This window comes from Anomalospiza imberbis, chromosome 2 (assembly GCF_031753505.1).
Source record: "Anomalospiza imberbis isolate Cuckoo-Finch-1a 21T00152 chromosome 2, ASM3175350v1, whole genome shotgun sequence".
NCBI classification, from domain to species: domain Eukaryota; kingdom Metazoa; phylum Chordata; class Aves; order Passeriformes; family Viduidae; genus Anomalospiza; species Anomalospiza imberbis.
Genome location: NC_089682.1, coordinates 113,494,323 through 113,504,203, shown reverse-complemented (window position 1 = coordinate 113,504,203; position 9,881 = coordinate 113,494,323). Strand labels below are relative to the sequence as shown.

The window sequence follows — 9,881 nt, the reverse complement described above, 5'->3', positions numbered from 1 at the left end:
GGTGTACCTTCCTCTTTACATCTCTTCGTGTTTTAGAGTTGTGGTAATGTTCTGGTTTGTCATGTACACACGTTTAAGGGATTTCAACAATTACTCTCTTTCCTTTCTTCTGCCTTTGTATCCCACCTCTAGCATAAATGAGATTTATTCTCTCATTTAACTCTTCTTCTGACAGCTTTGAGGCTCCAGTCCTAGTCTGTTCCACTTTTTTTTTTTTTTTGCTCTCCCTTGTTTTTCGAAACTGAGAAGTTGCATGTAAATCTGGCACAATTTTAATGACCTGCTAGTATAGGTGCCAAAGCCACATGTCCCTTCCACATTTTCTTTTATCCACATTAAATTATCTCCATTCAGGCTGATTTTACTATTTCTGTTATAGATTTCTACAAATTCAGGATAACAGAGACCTGTAGGAGACTGTGGTGGTCCCCAGGAATTATTTCTATAGGAGATCCGTTCCTTATTTCAAGTTTTTAACTCTCACATCTCTCTGTTGATTGTGCTGGGAGGAGTTATCTGACAATCAGTGAATCTGCTTCAGACCGTCTGCTTGTTCCTTTGCTCTTGCCTTGACTACTGAAGGCTTTTGAATGAGGGTCTGCAGCCCTATCAATAACAAGGCTGGCTTATTTTCACATGTTTAGAGACAGACTGGATGTCCTTGATGGTCTCTTCTTCTCTTTACAAAAAGGAAACTGAAATATAATAAGTCTTTGTCATCAGTGGAAGAACTCTGAGTGTGTTTGGCCTAGACGACCTGCTTGTGATATATTTTATTAACTCTTGTCCATAGAGTCACCACCTTGATACTATCAAAGAAAGCAATTATTAGTGCAATTGCCACTTTTGTGTGGATGCTGTATTGGCAAAGAATAAATGTAGTTCATTTATTGTTGTCTAAATCCTCATTTGTTAGCTGTTTCTACGTATGATATCTCTCCACAAGCTTTTAAGGAGTTCAAAGTAGCACTGTACCTTGCTTTGGAGGAAGAGAGCTTTGCTTCTGTCTGGCATCCTCTGTCTAATTCATATAGTGGAGAATTAGTTCATTTTTATACTATGTACCATTATTGGTTGTTGTCAATTGCTTTTAGCACGAGATAACACTGCTCGTTGGATTCATTGAAAGCCAGGGCAAGCACAGTTGTAGGGAGCACAATGTCTAAATAAATAATTATATTTCTTCAGTTTTATGAGGGATAACAGATCCAGTCTTCAGTACTTCATGCGGAAACGCTGGAGAAGCAATTCCTCTTTGTCTGGTTTCAGGAAAATGACAGAGGAAGCTGTACTAGCACAACAGGGAAATGCATCCTGGTGATGTCCGTGCTGGCAAGTTGCCCATGCTAGCAGGAGACATTAGGATAAAACTAAAATAGTGTTGGGAACCCAACACCCACATCATCTGCATTCTGGGGACTTTATTTTGGTCTTTGTGTAATCACACTGTTGTGCACCAAGTCAGCTTCTGGTGCAGATTCCAGTGGTGCCCCATAGTCACCAGATTTATGTGATTAGCACTGGTCTGCACAAAAGTCTGGCAGACCCTGGATACAGCATCCTCTTCTTTGGGAGCAGAGAGGGGGAGGGCAGAGGGATGACTGGAGGGGGTGGAGCTTTTTGTATGGGCTATAGCAGGTACCTAATTTAAGTGCTGACATTAGTAGGCTGAGAGCTGTAGCCTTTCTGCATGAAGATATTGTCTGTTAGGGAGACATTGAGAAAAGACCCTTAATTAGATGCTTTGAATCGACCCTTTGAGGGACCTTCTCCTACCCCTGGGCATGGGAGCGAGGCAGTGATGCCAGCCTCACAAATGACAGATTTAAGTGTGGTGCTACACGCAGCAGTGTGGATGTTTGTCCAGACTCTGAGCTTGGACTCCTAAGTGCAAATGGGGAGATTGGTATGTGAACCCAGGAAATTAACTCCCAAGGTCAGGCCTTTGAAAACACCTAGTGAAGAAGGCAGGCAATTACTAAGTATTTAATGTGTGGTGATGCATCTAAATTCATTTCCCACTGACACCAGGAGTGCTTCACTCCAGGATGAAGTGTAGTCTGCTGCTCTAGCATGAGGGCAGTGGTAACACTAGGCTTTCAAATTTTACATTGGGAATTTATGGCCCACATATGCATGAGAAGCATGACTTTGAGCCGTGATTTCTAGAGTCATAGGAAAATTCAGGTAGAAAAGGACCTCAGTATGCCATCCAGTCCTGCTTTAAATGGGGTGAGCTCTGAAACTTTTCCACTTGCATTTACAACTGTGTATCTCATGTAATTCCTATGAGTGTTGATTTTTTCTCCTGTACTATATACTTTGATTAAGAAAAGGGCGGGTATAGTTTAAGGAGGCTACATCATATATTATTTGTAAAAGTGTAATCTTAATAAACCGAGAAAGCATTGCTATTGTCCTCTAAATAGTTTTCATTGGAAAACAAATTTTGGAATTTTTGATAATAATTTTGAAAAGTCATTGCTTTTGTCGTTCTTTAAGATGATAATGGCTCTCAGTAGCAGACCTGACTCTGATGTCTTCACCTTGGCAAGCAGGCAAATCACACAGAGTCACCAGTTTGTATCACACATCTACTTTGAAGAAAAACCCTGCTACTGTTGAGCCTTGTTACTGATCAATTGTCTACGAAAAACCCTCAACAACAAAGCAATGTTAGGAAATACCTGTTTAAGAAACCCTGCCAAAAACTTTCTTTAACTATAACATAGGATTAGCAAATATACACAATTTTTCTCCCATTGGGCCTATTTTATATTATAATCACTTTAGAAGTAATAGGAATTGCTCTCAATTGTATTTGGCATTTCATCCAATCCATCTATTATAAAAGAATGATGCATTTGAACATGAAGGACCTTGAAGCATAGAAAAATGTTGCCTGGTAATGCACAAATAGACCACAAAGGGATTTTTCTTATCTGTCATTTACATTGTAATTCTCTAAAGGAAAGTATCGTTTTTATATCTCCTCCCTCAAGCAGCATGAAATCTGTGTCCACAGAGCCTGAATATTTGCCATGGGAAAACAAAACAACAAAGACAAAAAAAACCCCTTTAAAATATTTTAGAAAGTAAGGGACAAAAAACACAACCATGTTTGCTGTTATTACTAGTAAGTTGTGTTTAAAATTAATTGTATCTGTGGACTTCTGGAAAAGCAATCATATGAGCTATTATATCAAAACTTAAATAGGGAAAATTATTCAGAACACGCCAATGAATTTTATTCACCTCTTCACAAAAAGTAGGAACTAGTAGTCCCAAACATTTACACATGCATTTGATGGTCCGAATTATGCATATAGTAGTCCTCAACACTTATTCCCTGCATACCCTGCTGTGCAGGCACAAGAAGGGAAAGCCAGACTGTTTTAAGGTGCTCGCTCCTGCATATCAGTGGCTGAGGTCTATGTTCACACTGCTCTTTCTGCATGTGGGGGATGGAGGTAACCTCTGGCAGAGGAACAGCAATAAGCAGCTGGTGATGGTAACTTTTAAAATGGTTCCAGCTAGGTCTGCCAGATTTAATCTGATCATATCCTGTAATGGGGGAAAAAAAACCCCAACTAATTACTTAAACCTACCCTCTTGAATGCACTCTCTAATTTGAGGTGATTCACCTTTTGGTGATTTATGAGATATGAGGGACATGACTTTTTGAAGAGCACAGTATTTAACTTATTAGTGTTGAAGACAACAAGAATTGACTACACACACCACAGTTTGAAATCTGAACACATTTTCTCAAATTAGAGAGGGAATGGAGACACATAAATGACTAAGCCATTTTTAAAGGGGCTTTGCTCTTCCCAGCCACTCCACTGAAGGATTTTTGCATCTTCATCATGCAAGCATGGAGTTTACATCTCACATGGGTCCACAATTTGTGATTCATTCCTTTAAAAATTGCAGGAACTCCTCTGCTTTTCAGAGAGGTCTTAAGAGCAGCTATTTTTGGGTCACTGGTGGTCTGGACTCATCTGGCAAGCAGAACAGATGTGATGGATCAGTCTATTGGACAGCTGCAATTACTAAGCATCATTTCCTTGTAATCTGGCAGGACCTTGTTCAGTGAGGAGCAGAGATCCCACAGAGATGCTCTGAAGATACTTTCCTGCATTTGGCTTTTGAGAACAAGATATGATGAGCTCTGTGGCCAAAGGCATGGAAAAAAAAAAAAGAGAGAGAGAAACCTGTTAAACTTATTATCTGTGTTGTGGAAAATGCCTAAGGATTCCAAGAAACATGCAACTGCTGAGCAGTAGACACAACAAAAATAGAAGCAGTGCCCTAAACGTTTTAGATTGTGTAGATAATGCAGACAAATTAAGATAAGACAAAATGTTCTATTTAATTCCCACACTGCTGGTGGGAAACTGAGGCAGACAAAGATGAAGAAGTGACTAAACTACACACAAAAAATCCCTGGCACGGTCACAGATCACAAACCCCAGATGTTCCAGAACATCAGCAGCAGCATCACCAAACCTTCTTTGTTCCCAGATCTGCCTCCTAGTTTACACTGGTAGTTTTTATCTGCACCAAGACTTTCCTGTTACTGCCTCCTTTTTTTTTTTTTTTTTTCCTGTACTAAAACTTATAAATATTAACTATATATTGCACTTCATGCCACACCTTAGATCAAAGTGTGCCTTCTATCAAAGGCAAGTGGTTAAACTTCAGGCGGGTTGAGCTGACCCTCCTCCTTCCCCGGCATGACCCTCGTGAACGCTCGGTTGAGTCACGGGAAGGACAGTGATGGCTCGCAGAAAGGCCATGGTGACCTCTGCTAATATTAACAAGTTTCACTCCCTGTGAACACAGCAAGGATTCATTAGCACAGGGAGGATCCAAAAATACATAGGATGATGAAAATTAGGCAAATTAAAGATGCACTCAATTTTGCCTCCTCTAAAATGGATTCCCAGAGGAGTGCAGTCAGTTTAACCAGTTTAAAAAGCTGCAGTGTCTAGAGGCAATGTATTTAACTGTTCTCTTCCTCCTTGCACTTTTAGGACCCAACTCCTTGTCTTTTCCTAGCTGCCAGAAGGGCTTATGCAGGCTTTGCCCCCCTCCTACGGCCCAACATGGGCTTGTTGCATGTTTTCCTGAAATCTTTGGCCCCCATACTTGGGCTGGACTCCACCAGCAGCCAGCCAGCTCTCACCAATTCAGCATGGTGCAGATGCAGCAAGCTGCTTTCTGGGTTACCCAAGCCTGGAAAGGTACTCAGGGTCTCCAAAACCTTTCATATCCCTCCAGATGCTCCTTAATGCGTAAAGCAGGAGTGTTCCACCACACTAATCAATCGAAGCTTTCCCCCAGCATGGTCTGTACGAGGGTTTCCTTGGAACCTCCCTGCAGCAGGCAAGCGAACCACCAAGAGCTGATAATCTTCTAATTAGTAACACGGAGTTAGTGAATAACTCATGCTTTACAAATAAGTCAGCACATGGAGGTCTCAAGACCCGAGTGCATCCAAAGGAAACCCGAGAGAAACTAATTGACATCTGTGGGGGCTACAAGGTCTGTTGGCTAGCCTTGCAGCTCTCCACAGCTGCTCATGCATACCCAGAGGAACTAAGGGGAGGCTGCAAGCAGCCAATTTTTAAACAAAACCAGAAACCTCCACAGCCTTGTCAATGGGTGAATATTTGCGTGTGTGGACATGTAGCAAGGGGTGTAAACGGGAGCACACGCTGCTATTTCGGTGTGCAGTAGCCTAAGTCCTACTTACAGCAATGCTGAGGACAGAATTCCCCTCTTCAAGGGAAAAAAAAAAAAAAGGAATAAATACTCTTGTCTCTAACAGTGACTCACACCCCCTGCCCCCAACAGAGCAGCATTGCTATGCCATTAAACCTTTTGCTCCCCACATTTTCTCACTCAGCATTAAATGAGGACCCAGAGCAGCAGAGGGATCTGCAGATGTCAGCCCTGGGCCTCCATTTCCTTGGGGCTGATATTAGGAGACCCAACTAGTTCTGAAAACCACACCTTTACTGTTGAGCCGCTGAGCCCTTGTGAGTGAACCCTGGGCAACCACTGGCAGGGCACTTCCTGCTTCAGGGGTGAAGGGAAAGTTCAACTGAGAAAAAAAGACTATTATCTGGGAAAATAAGACCCAACCCACCCCCCCATTTTGAACAGAGGAAGGAAAATCTTTCACTTTTGCTCGACTGGTGCCAGCAGGCCCAGCAGCATCACTCTTTCCATGGGTGCTGGAGGTGGACCCCACCACTTCCCAGTTACCTCAGGACCATCATCTCTGGGGGCTCCTCAGAAGTGAGCACCATTCCAGGGCCCTTTCCATCACCCAAGTTCTTATGGTGATGGCTCCTCTAGACCAGGCCAAATGCCTGCCTGCACCTTTGCTCTCCTTACAGCACAAGCAGCAGTGGAGCACTTAAATCTTTCATTTCAAAACTTGTAGATTTCACATGGCAAGCATGGGTAAGCTTTGAAGTGGCCATAAACCACATGGCAGAGTTTCAGCTTTCCCTGTGTTTCTGAGTCTAGTCAAATCTAGTCTTCAAGCATTTCTAAACCCAATTCATCCACAGAAAGCCTTGCACGCTTGTGGGTAATTAGCTTGGAAGATCTTGCCATAGCCTGGCTGTGTATAATACACTCTGGTTAGTCGGAGAATCTAGTTCACTCAGAATGAGGTCATGTTAAGAAACAAGCTTGCAATCCTCAAATTGCTTTTGTCATTGGAAAAAAAAATAAAAATAAACCTCACTCATTCAAAGCCTGTTTAAAGCAGTATCACACAAACCCCCATCAGCATAAATGTCATGACCCACCATGCATGGTAGGTGATCCCAAGGGCTGATCCGTCCCATTCACAGGCAGTTCCTGGCGTTAAGAGAAGCCAAAGGTGAAGCACAGGCACAGCATAAGGGTAAACCACAAGGATGGGATATTTTGGGTGCAATGAAACAGTAGGGAAATTAGGAGTGGGACGCATGTATCGGAGAGAGGTTTCAATATGCAGTTCAAGGAATAAGCATATTAAGTGAGGTTTGTATTATCACTTATCACACTGTTTTTCCTCTGCCAAAGTATGGCTTTTTGGCTACTTTCCACTCTTCTTTCCTTGTGCTAGACACGGGATTGTGTTGTGGTGAATGACCTGAACTCAGGCAAAGCTGAAGGTATCTCATCTGTGTAAACATTCCTCCCACTGGCAGGTTTACTGACATCATTTTGCTCGGCAGAAAGCTGAGGATATCTGTGGGAAAATGGCAGTCTTGCTGTGGAGCTGGTAACTCCAGGGAGCTGCACCCTTCCTTGCTGCCTCTCAGAGGCCTCCCCCACCGAGAGGGCCAGAGAGCACAGTAGGAGATTGGGAGCCTTTTCCTTCATGCTCATAAAACAGAAAGCCAGTAACCCATTCCTCCCCAAAGTGGGGAAGGAAAAGCGGGCAGAGGAAGGAGGAGACATAAGGTAGTTTTCATCACCAACCCCTTAGTACCTCATTCGGAAAGGACCTCAAAAGCACATCGGATTGCTGTCATATAAATTGTTTGCACCGCTTGCTCCTACCTAGAGCTACTGTTCCCCGGCTTCCCACCTCCCCAAGTCTCACCTACAGTAATCCCTGTCATAAGCACCTCTGCAGAGCCCCCTCTGTACATTGCCGGGAGAAGCCCTGCCTGCTGCTGGCCATAGAATGTCTCCATTGTGGCCTCATGCAGGCACTGTATATAATCTTTCTCTGCCAATATATGTCTTCGTGAGCTGCCCCCCTGTCCCCCTCCTCAAAATAAAACGACTATTCTTTTCTGTTTTAAGTAGATTTCGTGCAATAAAAAACATTTTATTGCTTCCAGTAATTGGTATTTAATTTGCAGGCCTTTACAACTTGCAAAGAACAGACTGCTTTAGCTGTAGAGCTGGTATGTGTGTGGACTTTGTGGATTTTATTCCACTGGCACTTGCTTAGTTGACTGGTGTAAAATGATACAGTTATGGTTTTGCAATCAGAAAAGCTGCAGATAAAGACCTGGAGAGACGTTATAAGGTCCTGGGTCCAATTTGAAGCAGCCGGCAGGACAATATAATTTTAGGGGGCGCTGCCAGCCTCAGACATCAAAACTTGACTCCTGTTAAGTGTTTTCCATTTTGCTGTCAAAATATCAAAGGCTGCTATTTAAACCCAGAGACTCTTAAAGTTGATTTTCTTTCTCTCTCTTTCTCCCTCACTTCTTTTATTCCCTTTAACTACCCCGATAAAACGTGAGGTGGGGTAACCTGTGAAACGTTAGCCCCCTCACTCCCCACCTCGTCTCGTAGGGACACTGAAGCTCGACACAGCCCTTAGTTCCTTTCTCTGGGGTAAAACCTCGCTCTGGCCGGCCCCATCTCTTCCAAGGGCGGCCGGGCAGGGGGGCTCTCTGTCCGTGGAGGGCCGCAGCTGCGGGGGGCGGCAGCCGGGGCCGGAACCAGCTCAGCGGGGACCGCGGGACGCAGCTCGACCCTTCCTCGAGGGAGGTGCCGCGGCGACACCCACCGATTCCCTCCCGGGCTCGGGGGGAGCTCAGGGGAAGGGACACCCCGGCCAGCCGCCGGCGGTAAAACTGGGGACAGGGCACGAGGGCAGCGCCTGCCCCGCGCCTCTCCTGGGCGCAGCCACAGAGCTTCTGCTTGCTGCTCCGCTTCCCCGACGGGCCGAGCCGGGCAGGGCAGAAAACCCGCCTCGTCTGACACAGGGGTAGCGGGCACCGGCGGAGCCTCGGCCGGAGCGGCGGGCGAGGGAGCGCGAGGGACGCCCCGCTGCTGTCGCCGAGCCCCGCCGGGCCGCGGAGCGGGGCCGCAGGACTGCCGGCTGTCCGTCCGTCCGTCCGTCCGTCCGCCCGTGCGGCCGCCCGCGCGTGTGCGCGCTGCCCGCCCCGCGGGGCTCGCTCGGGCGCCCGCCGCGCCGGCCGAGCACGCGTGGCGCTCAGGAGCACGCGTGGCCTCCCTGGCGTGCCCTGACCGTGCGGTCCCGCCTCGCCCCGGCGCGGCCCCGCGACCCCGCGGAGGCTCCGGCGCCCACCGAGAGAGAGCGCGGGGCCTCCCGCCCTGCCCGCGGCGGAGTGGCGGTGGGAGGGCAGCGAAATCGGCGGGAGGGCGCGCTCGGATGTACCTTATTGCTGTTTTAAAACATGGCTAAATTCACGGAATTCGGCTCGCAATAAAATGGCAAATAAATTATCCCTTCCCTCGAGTATTAAACTGTTATCTGATTGAAGTTTACTCCGATGTTTTAACGATTTAGTTCTGTAAGGGAGGAAAATAGTTGTGCCCTTAACAGAATAAGTAAATAAGTAAATAAATAAATAAAGTCCTAAATAGTCTTCTGTAGGGAAGAAGTTAATATACTCAATTATTTTCTGAAAAAAGATCATAACATCTGGAAATTGATATCAAATGGTGTACAATCCCTGAGAGACGATAAACTTCCACTGTATAATATTTCCACTAGAAATCTTAATAATCCCATAAATCTTCCTTGTGAATTGGGAAAATGTAACAGTTCATTGAAATACTCATTGGGAAATAATTGAAAAAATGTAATAGTTCACTGAAATATTCGTGGGTTTTTTCTTTCTTTGGTGCTGTTGCTAACTCTGTGCATGTGTGTAAATATTCCTACTTCGTTTTAAAGACATACACGGAATATTCCCTTGAGCACTGCATACCATAAAAGAAAAATATGCCCTTTTGACTTATTAATCATTATTACAGAGTTCAAAATTGCAGTGTCCCTCGCACATTACTAGAGAAGGCAAACAATTCTCTCTGTGTGTATTTCGTGTTGCTAAATTCAGTACAAACTTTACAGCTCTCAACTTTTTTCCTTTTTTATTTTT

The 9,881-nt window shown here is 45.0% G+C and overlaps 1 long non-coding RNA gene across 1 annotated transcript; it reads right to left on the bottom strand.

The window, feature by feature from the left end:
• Positions 1-2,414: 2,414 nt before the first annotated feature.
• LOC137469668 (uncharacterized) lies at positions 2,415-8,700 on the bottom strand. Its single transcript, XR_010996634.1, has 2 exons — positions 5,155-8,700; positions 2,415-4,174 (listed from the first exon to the last, which is right to left on the bottom strand). It is a non-coding gene; the product is annotated as an uncharacterized lncRNA (long non-coding RNA).
• Between the last annotated feature and the right edge of the window lie 1,181 nt (positions 8,701-9,881).